This window comes from Aphelocoma coerulescens, chromosome 1A (genome assembly GCF_041296385.1).
Source record: "Aphelocoma coerulescens isolate FSJ_1873_10779 chromosome 1A, UR_Acoe_1.0, whole genome shotgun sequence".
In the NCBI taxonomy this organism is placed as follows: Eukaryota; Metazoa; Chordata; class Aves; order Passeriformes; family Corvidae; genus Aphelocoma; species Aphelocoma coerulescens.
In genome coordinates, this window is record NC_091014.1 from 62,173,221 (window position 1) to 62,193,664 (window position 20,444).

The following is a 20,444-nucleotide window of genomic DNA, read 5'->3' on the forward strand; positions in this document are numbered from 1 at the left end:
AAGGAAACCATCAGTGGGGTCATGGGCTGAGACCATAAAATGGAGAAGAAACAAAGACTATGTTGCTGCCAAGGAGCTGGTTACCAGTCAGATCTGGTGTAAAACATTGTCCTACCAAGTGGCACAATCTGCATCCAAAGCCCATAGCTGTGGCTTTTCCGAGCCATATGATCTGAAGCACCACGAATCCCTCTTGCATGATGGGAAGATGAAGTGCTTTCTCTTGCATCTCAGAAAAAGAAATCTAACATGTCTGTGTGTGCTTAGCAGAATGGCTGAAGGCATTTACTGACTCTGGTTTCTAGCATGAATTTTCTTAACTGAAGCATTTGTTTGTGCTTCCCAACTGAAATATCATTTTAGATGCCCTTGGAATCTGAAAGGATTCACGTCCTGCTTTTGGACTGTGGTTGGAACCATCTCTAGTCACTACAGATCTATGAAAATTTTTTTTCCCCAAGGGTTATAGTTATGTGATATGATAGCTGTTAAAGTTTGATGTAGAAAACAAAGCTCAGTTTTTAAATAGGAGCTTTGAAGAGGCTATAAAATATATAATGCTATTTTGTGAATCAATTTTTCATTTAACACAACTTTTTATATACTGACAGATTTCCTTTGATCTATATTTATTATCTGTCACTTGCCTTGAAATGAGAAATGTAACTACTTTGATAAATGGATTTGAAAGTTTATCTAGTTTCATGGTAACTTCTCTAAGTTACCATTACATGCTTTGCTGAAGTGCTATTTGGCAGGTTTCTGAAGGGATATCTGGGTGCTCTGGGGTAGTAATATCTTTCTTTTTTTTCACTGTATGGATATACACGAGAGGACGTGAGAGGCAGGAACTGTTTCACTTTCCTCTGTGCAGACAATCATTAAAGTAGTCCAGCGCTTTTGTCATTGGCCTGTGGAGGTCACTCATTCCAACCTCTTCTTCAGATGTTTAGCAACATCCCTAAGTCACTTTTTTCTTAAACTTGAAGTGATCCATGACGTTTAGTTTTATCTTGGGCTGAATTTCTCATGAAGAAGATAAACTTATATGCCTGCTGCTTTGCTTATTACATGATGTACCTCAGATTTCTGAAAATGACCAGTAACCAGAACCAAAGGCTCATGTACCAATGGGAGTCCTTCCTGCAGCTTGGGGTGAAGGAGTCTGAGAAATTTCCATGTGCAGGATATGACCTGGTTTGTGATGCATCCAGAGACACCCACCTGACAGTTTATTTTTAAGAGAGCATGGGAAAAGTAAATAAGGTACTTATCTGGGGAAACAGTCCAACAAAGTAATGCTTTCAGGTACTTTCTGTACTTTTGTTTCAGCCAAAGACACTGTTGTCTTGCTCCCTGGTGAGAAAGGACTGTTTTTCACTATGGCAAATAGCATTCTCTGCTGTTAACCCCCCATTTATCTTATGCAGATAGTTAACATTTTTATATATATATTGCCACTTTTGTCAGGACAATTTATTCTTCACTATGGTTTCTTGGATCTCTTTTTCTTCTTCCTCACCAACATCCTTTGTACAATCACTGGCTAAAACACCTATCTCTATTAATCACAGGTAAGTGTGCAGATTTATAGTGCATCAGCTGTACTTTTATGTACCTGCTTTATGTTTGAGTCATCTATCTCAAGACAACTGACTGAAGCAGGACAAAATAAAAATATAAGTACTATTCTAAGCACTCTGCAACTGAAATAATCCCTTTTCAAAAATGCTGAAGGAGATTGGCAAGGATATGCCAATGAAATATAAATTCATTATTGATCATAATAGAGAGAGCTGGGAGGGGAAAAATACTGCTTTGTGTGGGTGTATTCATATATAAAAGGCAGGAGGGGAAGCCAGGCTTCTTAAACTGAAAACAATAAGCTATTTGTTTCTGGATGGCTCTAGAGGGAAAGAAGATTCAAATTGTAGACCCAAGTTTTTTGAGTGAATGTATTGTAGTAATTTCTTTTTTTATTTTTATTTTTGGTAACTGATTCTCTGCAATTACTTTGCAGTAGCAAGGTTATTTTCTGTAGTCTTTTGTTTTGCTTGCCTATGTATGGGGACCTAGAATGCAGAGAATATTTCTCTGCCTGTTTTGAATGGGTTTGTTTTTTTCAAAAGCTCCTTACTCAACCATTTCTTTGTGCAATGCCCAGTGTTTTTCTGTGAGGAGAAAGGACTGCGCTCTAGTGGGCTCTTAAGCTGCTGCAGCTTAAAGGGCAGCAATAACAGGGCCTTTGTCAGACCTCAGCTGTGCTTAGGTTAACTGATAAAAATATTTGTCTTTGGAATGTAAAGTTCAGACCAGCTACAAAACATCTTAATGTGCCAGTTCAGCAGGGAAGAGAGCCGTGCCCTTCACCATACGTTTTTTCTCCTGTTTTTTTAAAATCTTTTTTCAGCCTTGTTTAATTATGGGCAAGGAAGTTGAAATCTTCTGCTGAATCAGGGTCTGTATGTGAAAGGTAGAGTTATAATATGAATATGGAGGAAGCTAATTTAAAATCCAGGGGAAAAGGCAAGAAAATCCTTTTGTCACTGTTCTGTTGCTGTCACACAAAGCCTGTTTTGCTAAGAACAGTGAGTGTGGTACAGCTCCCAGAGAGCAAATCCAATGACAAGGAGTCATAGGTTTTCATTGTATGTGCTTGAAAGAGTAGCAGTTTGAGACCCAAGTGAATAATTCATGATGAACAATTTATCTGATGAGTTTTTCTTAGATCATGAAATATCTATGAGCAAATTGTAGCTTCCTAGTATTAATTTTTTGATGAGTGCATTTTTAAAATTTTGTCTTTCAAGCTTATGAATTACAGAAGTGCTTTAAATGCAGGCTGTGTTGTAATTGGTCATTTAAATTAAAAATTTTTACTTTCTGACTCTTCAAGATGCTCTTTTGCCCCCATTGTCTCATTCTAAATGTGATGGGAACACTCAGTGGGCCTAGAACTTTGGGATTTTCCCCCAAAAATTCTCCTCCATCTCTTCCTTTTTACACTAAATAGACTAAATGTGAATGTTGTTGTATGTATATGAAGAAAACATGAAAAAAACTGAAGGGAAACTATAGGAAATCTACCAGAGGGATGACTGACACTGTTGGGAGAAGGCTGATTTGAGTTTCTGGGTATCCTATCCATCTACCCAGTATTTTATGTTTTATTGTCCTGCTTTGAAGATTTCTTTTCTGTCTGTCAGTCTCACTCTTTTTCCCCTGCTTTCCACACACACACACACACATCCTCCCTTCAATGTCAGTAATCTGTCTGGCTAAAATCCTCCTGTAACACAAAAACAAGAACAGGCACAAACATTACTGAAGTTAATTTCATTACAACTATTAATGAACATCAGTGGTTATTTTTCTTTCACTCTTTTGTTTAGTTCTTGTGGTAACAAAAAAGAGCTGTGTGCATGTCATGGCTGAGCAAGGCATGGAAAGATATTGAAGCATATTGAAAGCTTCTTCTGTAAAAAGCTATCCCATCCAAAGGAAGAACTCACCAGCTCGAGAAACAAGAAGAGAAGGAGAAGGAAGGGAAAGCAAGAAGATTATTTTGCCAGATGCTCCCTTGCAGCTGATTGATTACATGGAGTCGTTCTAATTCAATGTATCAACTTTTCCAGCTGGGTATGTACCTGCCTAATATGAGAGTATTACTGCAAGTGGGAAAGAGGTCCTGGGCCTGAGGGTTCAGATAAGGAATCAGAAATCCAGGCATCAGTCTCTAGTTCTGTCTGAGACACCTTTGCTATTTTAGACAAGTTTTTTATCATCTCATGTTTTTGTTCTCCTTATGTAAAATGGGTGTCTATCCCTTTTTTCTTACCGGCTGCCATACCTGCATTTTGTGCAATTATCATGGGTAGAAACTATTTCTAACACAAACTGATAATTTTAACAGTCAGAGCTGTGGGTAAAGTTAATTAATTAGCAACACACCTCAGGCCTTCTATTCAAAGCCAGTCTGTCAGCTGTGCCAGCTGAAAAGCACCCTTAACCACCCTCAATTCAGGAAGAGTGCAGCCTTCCCCACCCTACTACTTTTGGCTTCTCACCATCCCCTTTTTCTGCATGGGACCTGGTTCATCTCCTACCCTCAAATCTGATCTATCCTCCACTCTCCAGTACATACTGAGAGTTTCTCAGCAAGGATAGACCCTGCCACTCATTGTCGTTTGTAACTCATACAGTGATCAAGTTCCCTTCTAAAAGCCATATAATATTTTCTTAGAATAAAATGTTTTCAAGAAAAGTATATCACAAAATCAGTAAACCCAAAATGTGTGCTCTTTTTCCCAAGTCTTAATGTTTTCTGTGGCTGATTATCCTTAGGTTCTCTCCACAGACTCTGCCTGTCAGCTTGGCATCAATTCTGGTAATTGACCTTCCATTCCTTCTTCTGAAGTGCTTTAAAACACATTACAGTTCTTTTGATCTACAGCCTGCTGATTTAGTTAGGAGGCTGATTGCTATCTGCTGGAGCTGGGATGCTTGAAGCTAACAGCTTGTCTGCCACATTCTCGGAGACTGCACTGAGTGTCTCATGTCTCCTCTTGAGATGTTGTGTAGCTTTTTTGGATGCATTCCAAAAATCCCGAATCAGTTTTTAATCAGTAAGTAGGGCACAGTGATAGTTCACTCTAAGTCTACAGTAACCAACATGTGGACAATATTCCCATGGTAACCTGCAATATTGCTGCTATGACTGCATATAAGGAGTCCTTTTCACTTCCTTCACTGTAGGCTATCAAGCATTGGAACAGGCTGTGCAGGGAAGTGTTTGAGTCACCAACCTTGGAGCTCTTTTAGATTGATTTCTGAATAGTTTTGATGGGTAACCTCTAGTTCCTGTATTGTGGTACAATGAATAATAGTTCTTCATTCACTGTACCCACTGCTTTATTATTTTGTAAATATTTATCTCACCTTCCATCATCCTGTTCTCTGAGTTGAAGACTTCCATCCTTTTTGGCATCTTCTCATAAAGCAGCTTCTCTGTCACCATGATGATCTTAGCTACCCCCTCCATACCTTCTCTAGCTCTACTACATCCTTCATGAGCTGCAGGGATCAGAACCTATCACAGGAGGTTCTAACTGTAAGAAAATAATGTCCTTTTTCTTGTTCTCAGTACTTTTCCAAATGATGTCAAACTTTTTTTTATTGATTTGCTGACAGCTGTTTCATAATGAATTGATGGTCTCAGCTGTTTTCAGTGAGTTATGTGTCAGTTCTGATTTTGGTATCCTGCAACCATGGTTCAGGTTATTTTTTCCCTATATTCATTGCCTTGCATTTGTAGCAAAACATATCTGTACTCCTACAAAACATTTTTCTGTCATTCTAATTTATGAAGTTTGAGTTCTGCACTATTGACCATTTGATTAGTTGCAGATCTCTCACATCAGGAGACAGCATTCTACCAGAAAGAATCATGTCCCCAGGTTGTATACAAGGCCTGCATTTTCTTACTGCTTCAGAAATGCAAGAGCAGATAGGAAGGCACTCCTGCCATACCTTTTCAGGACCATGCTTTTGTGCAGGGCTAAAAACACATGGCCTCAGCAGTTTGATTTAACACAACTCCTAGAAAATTCAGCACAAAAGCAACTACACTCATCCTCACTTCTTTCCATGGAGCCAAAGAAAATCAGATTGTGTCTGTGTAATGTCACAATAATTCTTCTGACAGATTACATCCTGAAAACTAAGCACAACACCTTTGAGTTAAAAGTTATATTCCAGGCTTTGCTCTCAGCTCTGTTATTCTCTGGATCTTAATTTTTGCCTTCAATATTACTTTGTATGAAACTTCAACTCTTACAACTGCTTTAATTTTTAAAGCAAACAGATTACAGGTTTGTAAGTGTCCAGGTGAACAGGATTCCAGCTGCCCTTTTAGCTTCCATCAAGGTTTCCATGAGTACAAATATTCCAGTTCTTAAAACAGGTGGGTAAAATTTGTCATGCTGTCCTGTAATTCTAGCAAAACACATCAGATGATGTAGAGAGAGTACATTTGGGTGTAACATGCTAATCCTCACAGATGGCTTTGCAATGGTTAGCTTAAGTTCCCCCTCCTTAATGGAAAAAAAGAGATGAGGTAAGCAAGCCTGTGATGATGGGGAAAATCTTTTCTGTGTTTTGGAATTCAGCAGTCTATTGTAGAAACTCTTTTAAAATGTCCAGATGTCTTAGCTAGCAGCTGAAATTATGCCCCTTTATGCCTTAATGCACATGAAGTTATTGTCTAATGTTTTTTCTCCATGGCTTTAGGCGATACATTTCTTAATTTTTTAACAATCAGCAGAAACCACAGCTTTTACACCACAAAGGAATTAAATATATGCACTAACTTAATGAATGCATTTCCAGTGACATTTGTCTTTGATGAGCCTGCAGCAGATTCATAGTCCAAAGATGTCTTTTGTTCAGAATGACATGCTTTCTAATTTATTACAACATGCTACCATCCTGTGCTTTAAAATTAGCAGGTGTAGCTTTTCAGAGCCTCACATGTCATTTAAATGCCTAATTTCAACAGAAAGTAAATGGGAATGAGATACACAGTTGTCATTCATGCCCTTGAATATTTTTTCCTGCTCTTATTGGTCCTCATAAATCATTTGGTTAAATCTACTGTGTATTTAAAAAGAGGTCCCAGGAACCTTGTGAAACTTCCCATGCAAATGGGTACCTCGTTATTGGCCTGACCAGGGATGCTTGGCAGGATTTTATGTGTCCACAAGCTGCACTAAACCAATGATCATGGCTTTAAATATGGGTCCTGAGTTCTCTGGAAGAGGCTTTCCACGCTGCAGCAGGGAGTTGGGCTGCACATTTACTGTCAGCAAAGACAATGAAGCAGGTCTTAAGAGTGCCTTTGGGTGTTCTGAGAAGCCAGCAATAAGCACACCCCTTGGAGCCATTCCCTGCCCCATTTGTTATTGCTTTGTCAAAAACATTTGTCAATGAAGACTGATTTTCAAAAGAACCACGTTTGGGAGTCTGAAAGTAAAGAGCTATAATATGAAACATCTTTAAAGGTAAATCAATTTTGTGGCCTAATCAACTGAACAGCATCCCTTCAGCTTCAGCAGCAGAAATGCTGCTGTGTATAAATCTGAAGAATTTTTGTTTTCTTTTTCTTTCTCAGGGACAACATGTTCTTGAGTAGTACTTCTTTTGCAGGAAAGACAGATGTATAAATATCTGTGCACACAGTGGTAATTTCTAATAAGAATGTAACAAATAAGGGCAACTAGAAACTCATTTAATTCTTTATCCTTCAGGGAAAAGTTTTAAATATAGTAATTAATGATAGATGTGTCTGCTTTAAGTATACTTTTCCACTGTGCTAAGAAGCAAACAGTAAAAAAAAAGTTTAAATTAATAAGCATTCAGCCTTATCAGCTTTGGTTTACCTGAATGTAATTTTAAAATGCATAACAAGTATCCCTAAGATTGATTGAACAATGGTTTGGGGTACTAATTCTGGTGAATTTCATTTTGGGGCAGATATTACTTAGAGTTTAAAGGCCTAGACCAGTGAAAAGCTACAGGTGCTCAACTATTCTATTCTGTTCTATTATGTTCTATTCTATTTCCTGTTTTGGTGCCTAAATGCCTCTCTGGCTCTGGTCTCCAGTCTCTTAATCTAAGATGTCCTTCCATCTTCCTATGAAATTATAGTCTTTCTTAAACAATACATTTGGACAAAACAAGCACATGGTTCACTTTAAATGCAAGCCTGAATCCCATTGCATATTTAGTTAACTGAAAAGATGAGTTTAATTGGAGCCTAAAACTAAAGATGTTTCTCCTGGATTAAGGCTGTAAGAAATTCTACTGATGAAGTTTGTCAGCATTTCTCACTTAGAATAAAAAAGGGATGAAAGAGATCGTTGAGACACCTGCCTAGTCATCCTATTCAGAGCTGGTCTGCTTTACAGATTTGGTTTTTTTCCCCAGAACCCACAGTGCAGTCAGAACTACATTGTGCTAGAGGAAATGCCTCTTAAAATTTATCAGTCGTGTCACTTCAACTATATAACCTTATTTTATGTTCATTTGAATGCACCACATCAAAAATAGAACAAGATATCTTCTTAAAATTAATACTTTAATACTCACTGATCCACTATATGATTATAAAAGTTGTCATTTATAACAACAACCACTCCTCTGATTTATAGGATATATTCTTTGCTGTACTAAGATTAAAATCTAAAATCTAAAATTTCGAATTTCCCTCCTTATGGGAAACACTAGAAATCATTACAAGTAATCTGGACAAATTCTGCATTGCATTCCATAGGTAGCCTGCAGAAATTTGGCCCATTATGTTGATTTTATTAGTCTTTCTCCCCGTTTCCTACTCTGACCCCTGAAAGGAGTAAAAACACTTCACAGAGGTAGAAGAGAATTGCTAAGCTTGAATAAGTTCACTCACAGCACTATTGAGAAAGTTTACCTGGAGGAAAGTGAAGCCTGTGTGCGTTGCTTACACGGAAGCCCTGTGAAATGAACTCGAACAGGACTTCAGTCAGGCATGGGTTTCTACCTACCCTTTAAGGCAAAGCAGCAAAAACTGTCTAAATTTAGATGTCTTCATGTAGGGCAGTTTAGTGATTTTATCCTTTTGCTTGCTTGGTTTTTGCTCAGGTATTTGAAAATAGTATTTCATTGGAACATTTCAACGTGGGAAGGAAAAATCACCAGCCAGCTAAGCAGAAAAGAGGACAGTCCAGGTTAGTAAGCAGCAAAAAATGTGTTTTTTTCCAGTTTTTCTTTTACAATTTTAAATAGCTGCTGTGTATTCTGATAGATGCATGAAAATTCAAGCTCAGATCTGCCCTTTCCTGCTCATGCATCCTAGTCCAATATCCATCAGGGCCTTTCCATCAATTTAATTTAAGACTAAGAATTGTGTATTCTCTGGAGCAAAGATGGTTTTATCTTTTTAATGTCTGAGCAGTGCAACTTGCACCTAAACCACTTCAATAATGAATGCTGATCATTATAGTCACCTACTTGTGTTTTCTTCACAAAGCTAAAGAAAAAAGCTTTCTGCAGAAGGCTTTTTGACTGCAATAAAACACTACTTCCTGTCATGCAGATATCTTTGCTATATATAAAGATGAACAATTCTGGCTTAAGCTGCTTTTACAAAGGAGATTTATTACTTACTTCCAGAGTGATATGACAATTATTGAAATCTTAATAGTGGAATCCCCAGTTTGCAATTAACAGTACTTCTGTTAGAGCAGGTGACAGTAGCAGAGATTAAGTTAGGTTTTTTTGCACCTGGAGAATAATTATAGATCATAGCTGGCAATCATTAGGCTTGAATAGCAATTATTCCAGCTGCATAAATAATAATAAAAGCAAATGTTATCATCCAGTGGTGTATAACTGAATGTGTGTAAGTATATAAACTGCATTGCCTTGTATACATATGCATTTAAGTAACTACACTTAAAAATATGGTTATATTTTGTTAAACATTATATGATTATATATATTCCAAACATATTTAGAGAAAAAGACATATTCAAAATCACTTTAACTGAATATTAAGGCTGTGAAAACTTCTAAGATTCAAAAGCCAAAGAAAACCTGGTTTAGTTTTTTTCTCTTTTCTTTGTGCACTTTCATTATTACATCATGCCTTCTATGTAGTCACTATTGTTATGCTAATTTTGGTCTAAACAAATCTTAGGGAATCACTCTACCAGGGTGTGATATCACCTCCTAAAAGCTTTCCAGATAGAGAGGTTTCAAAATCAATTCTGTTCTGCTAGATTTGCTGAAGAATGGGCTGTAGAGGATAAGAAACATTTACTTATAAACACTTGTAATATTTTCCTGGATAAATTTCTATTCTCTTGGTTGTGACTGCTCATATGTATGCAGGTAGTGGGAGATGCTGTAGGGGAAATAGATTACTTTAGCCTAATACTTGAGATGTTTAAGTAGACAAAGAGATGGAGGTTTTTGTTCCTGCTTTGCTGGGGGACAGTTGGAGGGGGAAGAGAAGGGAAAACGAGTTACCTCAGCTTCATAATCCAGTTATATATGGAGATAAAAGAAAATGTTGCTATAATTCAGTTAAAAAGTCAATCAACAAAGAGACATAAATCCAGTAGAAACAAGACTTTATCAATTTTTGTCCTTGCAGTAAGATTTGTTTCCATGGGAAATCCTGAAAGAAAAAAATTGCATATTCAATGTCTGGACCTAATACTAATTCAGTTTTCCCTTTTTCTAGTTTGTTGCCTGGTGGGATACTTTGAGTTCTTCCCTCCCTTCCTCCAATGTAAACAGAATTATTCGTTTCCTTGGGGTGTCTTTATGACGCAGCCATTCTATTAACTTAGGACTTTACATTCCTTCATGGATATAGATGTGCAACATCTCAGTGAGTTGAGGAGTGTTTATCATGCACATCTGACACAACTGGAATGGAGGTAGAGGGTATTTAGTTTTGGAGCCTCGTGCTTCCTTTCTGTCAATACATTTCTTATTGTCTCTTTCTACATGTTGCCAAAATTTTTTGCCGTAACATCAGATTAGTAGAAATGTCTGATTCTCGGAGGAAATGATATAATGATATGTGGTTTAGTAGGTGAAACAGTGTTTACCAGTGCTGCAGCATTTATCACTTCTTCTTTTCCCACAAGAAAAGGAAGTGTCACAAGTGATTTTATAGCACAATTGATTTCCTCTTTGTTTTATGCTCCCTGCCTTCCCCTTCCAAACTGAGAGATTGTGCCTCTTTCCTGTCCTCCACTCTAATATCCTCCCCTTTCCCTCCAAACCTGACCCCTGTGAGTTACACACAGAGATCAAATTATGGATATGTCTGGAAAAACGTTGGAGCAGCTGACCTGAGGTCTCTATAATATTGTACAGCCTTAGTGTGACAGTGCTTTGATTTTTTTTGTCTCAGTGCAGCAAATGAGATAATCTCCTCTGTTTACTTTAATTAGCTACACTTAATTAAAAGACGATCTTATCTCTGTGAAGGGTTTCTACCAAAGCACATATTTAATGCATCTACCATCATTTCTCAGTCCCAAATTCTACCAAAGCCCTTAAACACATGCTCAACTTGAGTTTGGCTTTATTTACAGCTCTGGATGTGTTTCATCCTTTCCTAATGCTGGGTTTTCTCACAGTACTATCCCTTGCCACAAACCTGGACCTTGCTGAGAACAGGGGCTGAAATAATCCATGTTTTTCCATAATTAAAGAAAATACTCAGATGAATTATCTTCTTGGTGGGCTAGGAGAAGCATCATTGCTCTCCCTATTTGCCTTGTATATACATATTTTGGCACTGACAGCTCTTGTGAAGAGGAGCAGTAAGTGAGTCACACCTGTATTAGTGGAGACAGTTTCTTGGACATATTGGAGAAAGACAAGTGTGATCAGAGAACAGCAATTAGTGTGTGGTACCTGGGTACAGGGATAGGACCCAGAGAAATGGAATAGAAAAAATATAAAGAAAGAGGAGCAGGGGAGTGGAGTGTTCTAAGAATTTAAGCAAAAAAACTCAAGGGCACTTCTATATACTCTTTTTTCATCTTACCAAAGTGTAGAAAAACTTCAGATGTTTTGCATTCCTTTGCTCTTGTTCTAAACTCCTTGGTGTGCATAATTATCCTTTACAGATGAAGACAGACTGAACTGTTGATTGGCATGATTTTTTTGTGTTTATCTTCTGTAGCTAGTGGGTATACTGGAACTGATTTTCTTTTTTGTTTGTGGCTGAAACATGTTTAAAAGCTGTCAGCTTTGCTGACATTTCAGTTGGAACTTTTTTCCCCCAAATGATATATTATTATAATGTTTCAAATTTTTATTTTGATGCTGTTGGTTTATTTGGGGCTTTTCAATAAAAAAAAAAAATTTGGAAGTTAATGCATAGATGTTTTACATAAAAGGCTTGACACAAGGATAAAAACAACAAAAGCTTCTCCTTTATAAAAACAAAATATTTTGATCCATGGCCATTATTTTACTTCTCTGCTGCTCACCAGCTTGTGTTTATTTCACAGCACAGCTGTTTCATTTGTAGTTCTCCCTGCTGGTTAAAAAAATAAAATACAGTGCCACTCAATTATTTGTTTTCTCTCTGCTACCTGCCCTGCTATTCACTTGGTTCTTAGTCACTTAACCTTTGCAATGTCAGTTCCCAGAGACTACACCCTCACACACAATGAAGTTCTCTCATGAGCTACACCTACGCTGATGCTGAGGTTAAAATTGTCACAGAACTCATTTGCAGTTTTGCTGAGGAATAAATATAGCCCTGGCTTTCACTAAGTGTTCATTTATAGGAGTATAAGGAACAACCTTGGCTTTAACTAAGTTACCTGCAGAGTAAAACCATCAGCCTGTGTGGTTTACAGACTCAGTGCACAGTAGTAGAGACTGCACCACCTCTCTACAGACAGGACAGTTGCAGTCCTGTGAACAAAATTGGTGAGAGTCAGACACGGGTAACAAAAGCATGGCTCCAGTCCAATTCCTTTGAAATTATATTCTGTAACTGAGAGTGGAAGGCAATTTACTGCAGTTGAAGAACTTCTTTTCCAACTTTTGAGTAGCAAATGTACCCAGTAAGGACAAAGCTAATGAGATCCCTTTTGACTTTTGGAACAAGTTTTCCTGTTCTCTCTTTCAACAGTTGCAGATGATATTTTTTGATTATTTCAGTTTTGGACTTCTCAACAAAACTAATCATTCCCAGTCCTAAATGAAGTCAGTAAGAAGATGTTATTTTTTCTGGATCTAGTGATCCATGACACTGTACGTTGGGGCAACATTTTAACTATGGGATCAAATTCTGTGCTTACTGTGACTGATTTTGCCACAAATTCAGAAAACTCTACAGTGGATTTTCTTTGCTTTATTTCTAGCTGTCTGCCATCTGTTGTGTAGCACTCCAGCATATATTGATGGTTAAAATAAAGCAGAATACCCTTCTTTCAGGACTTCTTAGTATTTGTGATATCTCTACCACAACACATAAAATATTTATAGGAAACATATTTTTTTTTCCCATTTATTTCATGGAATACTTAGAAAATGTAATAATTTTTTTTTTTAATGAATTTACAAGCCTTTTACTGTGAGGATATAATTAAGAGTACACACACACACACGCACACACGTTTATGAGACTCCATATGCCATTTCAGTTGCAGGTTTGTCTCAAAGAAGACCTGACCAAGAACAAGATTCAAAGTGCCAGCAAAGAGCTTTGAGAGTTTCCTAGACTAACAAATACCACTCAGGTCAGTTGCTTTCTTTAAGCCTACTTATCAAACATTTAAGAAGCTTTCCTGGGATTCAGAGGAGTGTCTGAACTCCTCAGAAAATGAAGCACAACCAGAAACAGATTTTTCCCTGGTATCTCAGCAGAATGAGCATTAACCTGCCAGTGACCTGGAGCTAACAAGGTTCACAGGAGGATCTTTTCAGTGCCTATAAACGTCTGATGAGAGGGAATGAAGAGGTGGCAGCCAGACTCTTCTCTGGAATACCCATTGAAAGGACAACAGGCAATGAGCAGAAATTAAAATTCAGAAAACTCAATCTGAATGCAAGGAACTGTGTTTTTACCATGAGGATGGTCAAACACTGGAACCAGCTTCCCAGAGAGGATTCAGAATCTCATCAGTGGAGCTATTAAAAATCTGACTGGACATGACCCCAGGCTGCCTGCTGTAGGTGACCCTGCTGGAGCAGCAGGATTTGAGTGGATGATCTCAGGAGATCTCAGGATCTATCTTAAGTGTTCTGTCACAGCAGCCACTCGTTGAGTAGACACTCAAAGTTATCAAAGTTATAGTGTGTGTTGCAATGCAGGAAAACCTTTGGTGTCCATGGAAGCCCTAAGTCTTCTTCAGATTTTGGAAAACAAAATGAGAGACAAGTGTGTAGAAGAGAGTCAAAATGGTCTAGCATTTCTGAAGTGGTCTTAGTTTGTGATGCAAGAATATTTCATTTAATCAGGGACATAATGGAAAATTGACTGAGGCCAGGGCCTCTGAGTTTCTGCTAAATTCCCCAGCCATCCAAGCAGCTTCAGTGATTTTTCTTTTTTATCCTAAATTAAATCCAAGTCAATTCAAATTCATGATGCCTGCCTTTTTGACCATTAGAACACTAATGTGAGTAATGCCTCAATGCTTTCAAAGGACTGCTTTGCACTGCTTTCTTGTCACTCCACTTGAGGATGTCTTAGCAGGGTCATTGGCTTGCTTTGAAATGCCAGAGAATCTCAAGTATTCTGTCTGGAACATTTTCAAAAGTGATACGGACCCATCTCAGGTCACCTCATCTTTGATAGCCTGGAACATGCGGACTAGTCACATGTGTCTAGGAGCAGCAGAGGAATCCCTCACATTCCAAGGAAGATGGAAGGGAGGCTGTTTGCATATGTTGAAGGCTAAACCAGTAAATGGGCCCTGGACTCTGCTACGATTTGGGGCACTGGAACACTTGGAAAAAAATGAAGTGCAAGGGGAAGAGCAATAAGCATGTAGGATATAAAAAGCTGGTCAGGCACCTCAGATGTTTGCTGGTAAAAAGCATAAAAATTTAGGTAATTCCTGAATTAGGTGGCTGATAAAAGGGCTTTCAAAAATTATTATGTTGGAAAGGAGTATTAACAGAAGCAGTTATGCCAGATGCTTACATCTTACTGCATGTGAAACTAAGTGACTTGCTCAGAGCCCATATATACATCCGGGGGAAAAAGTTGTACTAGATCTCCTGAGTTCTGACTGGGTCACCTCATCATTGTGACTGATGTCAAAGGCACCAGGAAGTGAAATCTTGTGTTTACAGCCTGAATGATCAGAAATTATAGAAGATTAAAGTAGCCAAGATATCCATACTCTTGGAGTTTTCCTAAAAAGTAAATATTTATTGAATTTATTTGTGGTCCCCTTTTTGGCACTGTTGGGAGCTGCACTTTCAGCCTTTTCTGAGGAAATGGCAAATGGTGGGCTAATGGCACTGAAAATGAAGACAGCTGTTGTGATTTTATGAAGGCCTTTCTTTTAAAAAGTGTTGAAAAGGAGTATTTCAGAGAAGTGTTACAATCCCACTTTCCAGGGAGTTTTGAAACTTGAAGACTTTATTGCAGTTCAAATCCAATAAGAAGTCAGTTTACACGAGCTGCTGTGCTTGGCACATTGTCTGGAAAAAACAGAAGGCTGCTGGAAACATGGTGTTTGCCACACATTTCATCTTTGCCCTGGGCAGCAAGCTCCAGTGACAAAGTAACTTGGAAATTCCAGAAACCACACAGAAGATGCATACACATCTCTTAGTTTGTGTTAAGAACTCGAGTGCTACAGAAATAGAAAATACTGAAAAGTCACAATAAAGAAAAGGAGAAAGGGCCTTCTTTAAGGCTCAGCTTTTAAGCCATGTAGAACTCATTTCAGTCAGCAGGACTTCAGTTCTTAGACAGAAGAGCTTGGATGCTGGTAGTTGAAAGGAGGATGTTGCACGTAAAAGCACTCAATAAAATCATTCCTGAATTTCATAGGAATTGAGAATAAACTATTTAACAATTGCTCAAAAGTCTCCCATGATTCAGGGACTGTTTGGAAAAAGGAGCTGAGGTGTTGAAAGTTATTTTTGTTCCTTTTCTGTAGCTAATGCTGGTTGCTTACCTGGTCTGTGTGACCACTGCAAATTTTTAGCAAGATGAGTGGCATTCAGATGAAAGACCTGCAAGCAGTATTGCTGATTTATTTTTCCCAACATCTGGAGAATTCATTCTGCTCTCCAGTCTTCCACCCTGCAGGCAATACAAAAAAGACTTTCAAACCGAGTTTGGAGTATGATCTGGTCAGATTTATTTTTTTGATTGTCTGTGTCTACGGAGGCATAGCATTGATGTTGACTGGTTAATGAGGAGTTTCTGGGCTAGGAATAAGGTGGAGACTCTTGTTTGTTCCAAAATAATAACCACCACACCCGCCCACAATCACTGATAAAGAAAAATCTAATGTAATTGATGCAACTGAGAGAAAAAAAAAGTCTTTAATTTTACATGTTTAGGTTATTACAGTTTAAACACATGCTGCACTGTAAAATAATTCTCTGTGGTCCAATTAAACAACTACTTCTTTTGGTTTTCACAATTTCATACTTGCATGGAACCCTCATTGCTGTTTTCAGAGACAAGTAACTGCATCCTGAAGGCTTTCTAATCATACAAATCCACTGTACCTGGAGCTTTCAGTTTCATTAGATGATTCAGATGAGATTGGAAAATAGAGAGAGAACAAGCCACCCTTGGAACACCATGTTACTCTCAAGTAGTAGGATACTGAGACTGAACTGCAAGACATTTGAGAGTGGGGTGTAGGTATGGTTACAAGTGAAGAAAGACAAACATTTTATAGTTTAGTTCTTAGTTTTATGCCAGGATGTGGTGGGTAGAAGAATGCTAGAGGTTATTTGTTCTTAGGCAAACTGTTACAACAATATCAGGTTGAATCTGGAAGTTGAAAGCAATTTTGAAAAATAGACTAGAGTTTACAAGGAAAAATAGTGCTAACAAGCATAGCAATTAAATAATGGGGACACAAGAAAGAATAAGCCTGGCTGTTTTACAGGGAAATAAATCAACATATGAGCAGGAAAAAAAAATTCCAGGACACTTCTGATAAATATTTCTATATCAAGAAACATTTAAGAGGTAGAAAAATGTGAACTAAGACAGCTGTGTGTGGCCCTGACTCTTGTGATATTTATAACATTTCTGGTCATCATCAGCCTCAGTGACTGATGTAACTCGGTGGACTTAAAAAAATAAACAAATAAAATATTCTCTACCACAGCTACAGGAAGTTAAATGTATTAGGTAGCTGCTTCAGATGGGCAGAGATAAGAGACAGTGAGAGATAGAAGGACGGACTGGGTGTCCTATGATTAATGTCAGGGAGAACTTCTCTTGTCGCTGACTCACTCGAGAAAGACTCCAGGCTGGATACATGACTCATTCCCAGAAAGACTAAGATGAGGCTGCCAGTTATATTCATTGCTGTGGTCCAGAGGTCCCTGGAACTTTGTTTGAAGTAACGTCAATGATGCTGGAGGGTTTGTGTTATTTCTAGACCAGTAGCATTTAAATAATTCTGCCACACAAAAAGAAATGAAGAACGGGGGAGCTGCACTGAGCAAACACAATGTGTTTAAAAGGAGTTGGAGAGCCAAACATCCAGAGGAGCTCTGTAAGCATCTCAGAGTGTCTCAATATCTTCCTCACCATCCTCACTGAACTGCCCCTGGCCTCAGGAAGACTAGAGGAATGTTTGACTGTTGGCATGGCTTCCTTTTTGATGATCATGCTGAGTGATATTTCCTCATGCGTTGTTATGTGTCCATATCTGTCAAGAGTCATTTCTCCTATCTTGCCTGAAATTCATTTCTCTGGAGCCAGGAGCAGATTCACATTGTCTGAATAATTAGCTCTGCATGGTGATCTGGATCTATCACTGCTGCTCCTTGTTCCAGTAGCGTACAAGGGCAATAATCCTTCAGTGGGCAAGGCTGAGACTGAGCACAGCCAAATGGAAAGGGAAGGAAGCCTTCCTGTTCTGAAACACATCTGTATGGCTTCTGCCCAAGTCATCATGCAAAACCCCTCTGCTTCTTATCAGCCCACTTATGGCAGACTTTTGTTATTTTCAGTGTCCTTTCACTAGGTTTAAAAATAAAAGAAATGTAACCACATTAGCTCGATTTCTTTCTATGCTTTGTAAATCAGGTCAGAAAACCCACTCTATGAAGGCCATTTGGTTTCAAGGTTGTTTCAGAAAGTAATACATTTGCTAAAACAAGAATTAGCAATGATAAATTTGCAGTGTTGCTGAAGTTTTTTCTAGGGATCTCATAATTGCTATACAGCTTCCTGAAATTAAGCTGTATTTAGCTCCAGTTTCTTTAAAACTTTTTTTTTTTGGGGGGGGGGGCAAGGGGATATTTTATAATTTAAAATGGGAAATAGGTAAGCACGCCCTTACCTTATGGGAGTTGTTTGATATAATTTGGGTTGTATGCATGCATTCAATGCCGCAAAGGAATGCCTGGAAGATGCTGTCCTAAGTTTCAGAGGAATCCGTCTTATCCAGGTGCGTTACCTAGCTGGCCTGTCTAAACTTCATAAAATTGATTTGTGCTGTGAAGGAGGATACCATTCCCAATCAATTGTAGAACAGAGCTTTAAAGAGCAGCATTTGTACTAATACAGCCAAATAATACATCTCCACTTCACCAGTGCAAACACTTTAGTTTCAGGGCTGCCTGAAACACAGTCAAAGTGCAATGTGGTAAATTGCAATTTCTGGCTTTTCCCCACCAGCAGGAACTCTTTTTGGTCACGAGTTATTGTACAGGTAAATATTAGTTTGGATGACAAAAGGAAATATTACTTAGGCATTTGCTGTAATGTGTGAACTCCTTTGTGAGTAAGTACATTGTGATTATGTTATAGTGAAGTAAGCCTGCTTGGAGAATTACTGCATTACCTGAAAATTGCTTGAAAAAAATTCATCCATTAAACTTTATCCTCTCTGGGGCTCCCTATTAACTATGTTCACTGAGTGGAAGAATTATGTTAAATCCAAAATATTTTCACTACTGGTATTTTAATCAAGTGAGAGATATCCCTTATGGATGCTTAACCAGGGACTTAAAAATCTGCATTTAAATTGATATTCTAAAATATACAGCCCAAGAGATTGTGAGTACCTTTTTCAGTCATATTGTACGTGAACATCATGATCCTCTAACTTATTTGTCATAACTTACTAGTTATCAGGAAGCCAAATTGAAGATTTAGATAAAAAGAGAAAAATGAGGTCTGAGTAAATATTTTGCACTTATCTTTCCCAGCATAAATATCTGCACAAAGTGTAGCAAGATGCTGAACTACCAGTTGTATAGAAATTTAACTGTCTGATATTCACCACAAACTGGTGCTGTCCTCCACTGGTATAAGCTGGCATCACTGGGCATTGAGCCCAATAGCTCAAGAAAAGGCTCTGTCTCACTGGAAATATTTCCCTTAGCATTTTCCTGTGTTGTCAAAGTGACTTTTTTTGAGTCAGTAGAAGTTGCTTTTTCAATGAGAAAGCAGCTACATACTTGGATCTGCAAAGCCAATCCTGTTCCTCAAGTGCTTCCCAGCATCACTCCTGGTCTTAATGAGAGTACATTTATCTGGGGAGGAAAACCAATTCTACTCTTCTTCCAGGGCTTTCATTAGTTAGGAGAAAACAGTGAAAAACCAAACAAACAAAAGCCCAAACCAAACCAAAAAACACCATAGCCCTACAGCCTTAATCTTCAATGGGGTCTGATATATTCTCCAGCTGGTGGCTTGATCTGTCTTCCATAAAACCCTGGAATGACTCCACAGCAGGGCTTCAGTAGTTTGATTATTTGCTGACTATTGGGGCTTCCACCCCACAATACAAAAAGTGGTTGCATACCTGAGGACTGGAATGTCAGAGAACCTTCCATCGCCAAACATATGTACCTAGGAAAAAAAGGTAGTATGGCCCAGAAGAAGCAAGCTGTGTTATGTCTAGTTAATAAAATGTATTTGTTAGAGGCCTTTGAGCAAACAAGTGAATAATTTGCAATCCTTTTAATCTCATTCACCTGTTCTGCTTCAAAATTTTAGGACAATGAATTTGTAATTGGCTCTAGGATCCCTAGAAGCTTTTACAATTTTAACTGGGCATTAGAATTTAATTAAAAGACCAAAAACCAAAAAACCAAACCGAAGTAACAAAGGCTTTTACTTCCCTTGTAAAGATCTGGTTGCTTGAGCTCAGTGTTTATTTATCACATCAACCAATGTACCTGTGAGTGGGTGGTGACAAGAAGAACCCCAAAGTGTTTTCTTCTCTTCCTGTACTTGTACCTCTTCCTCTGCAGCTAACACTGAATTGCCTTTGCATGTCCTAGGACAGACTGGTGATGGAAGTCTTGCATTTTCATTCCTGACAGGTACAAGTGGCAGGTACACTATAAATCACTATAATCTGTGCTGGTTTTAATTTCGGACTGCTTTGGCTATTTGCTCTTACTAATCTTAGCAATTAGAATGTACTTTCAAAGTTTTCTGGGAAGATTTACAGGTAAGCCAAAGTACAAGCTTTACACTGAAACTATAAAAGTTGTATTGTGTGTTTATATAACACAGATGTCATCACATACCTGCCTGTCATATAAACTATAAACATAAGAAAATTAGGTGTTAGATGTTCTAGTAATAATTAGAAAAAACCCAAACAAAGCACAACAGTGATAAAGTCCTCCCTATTGCTTTGAAGTAGTTTTATGATAACCAAGTCAATGACATAAAAGTTGAGCAATCAGTCTGAGAA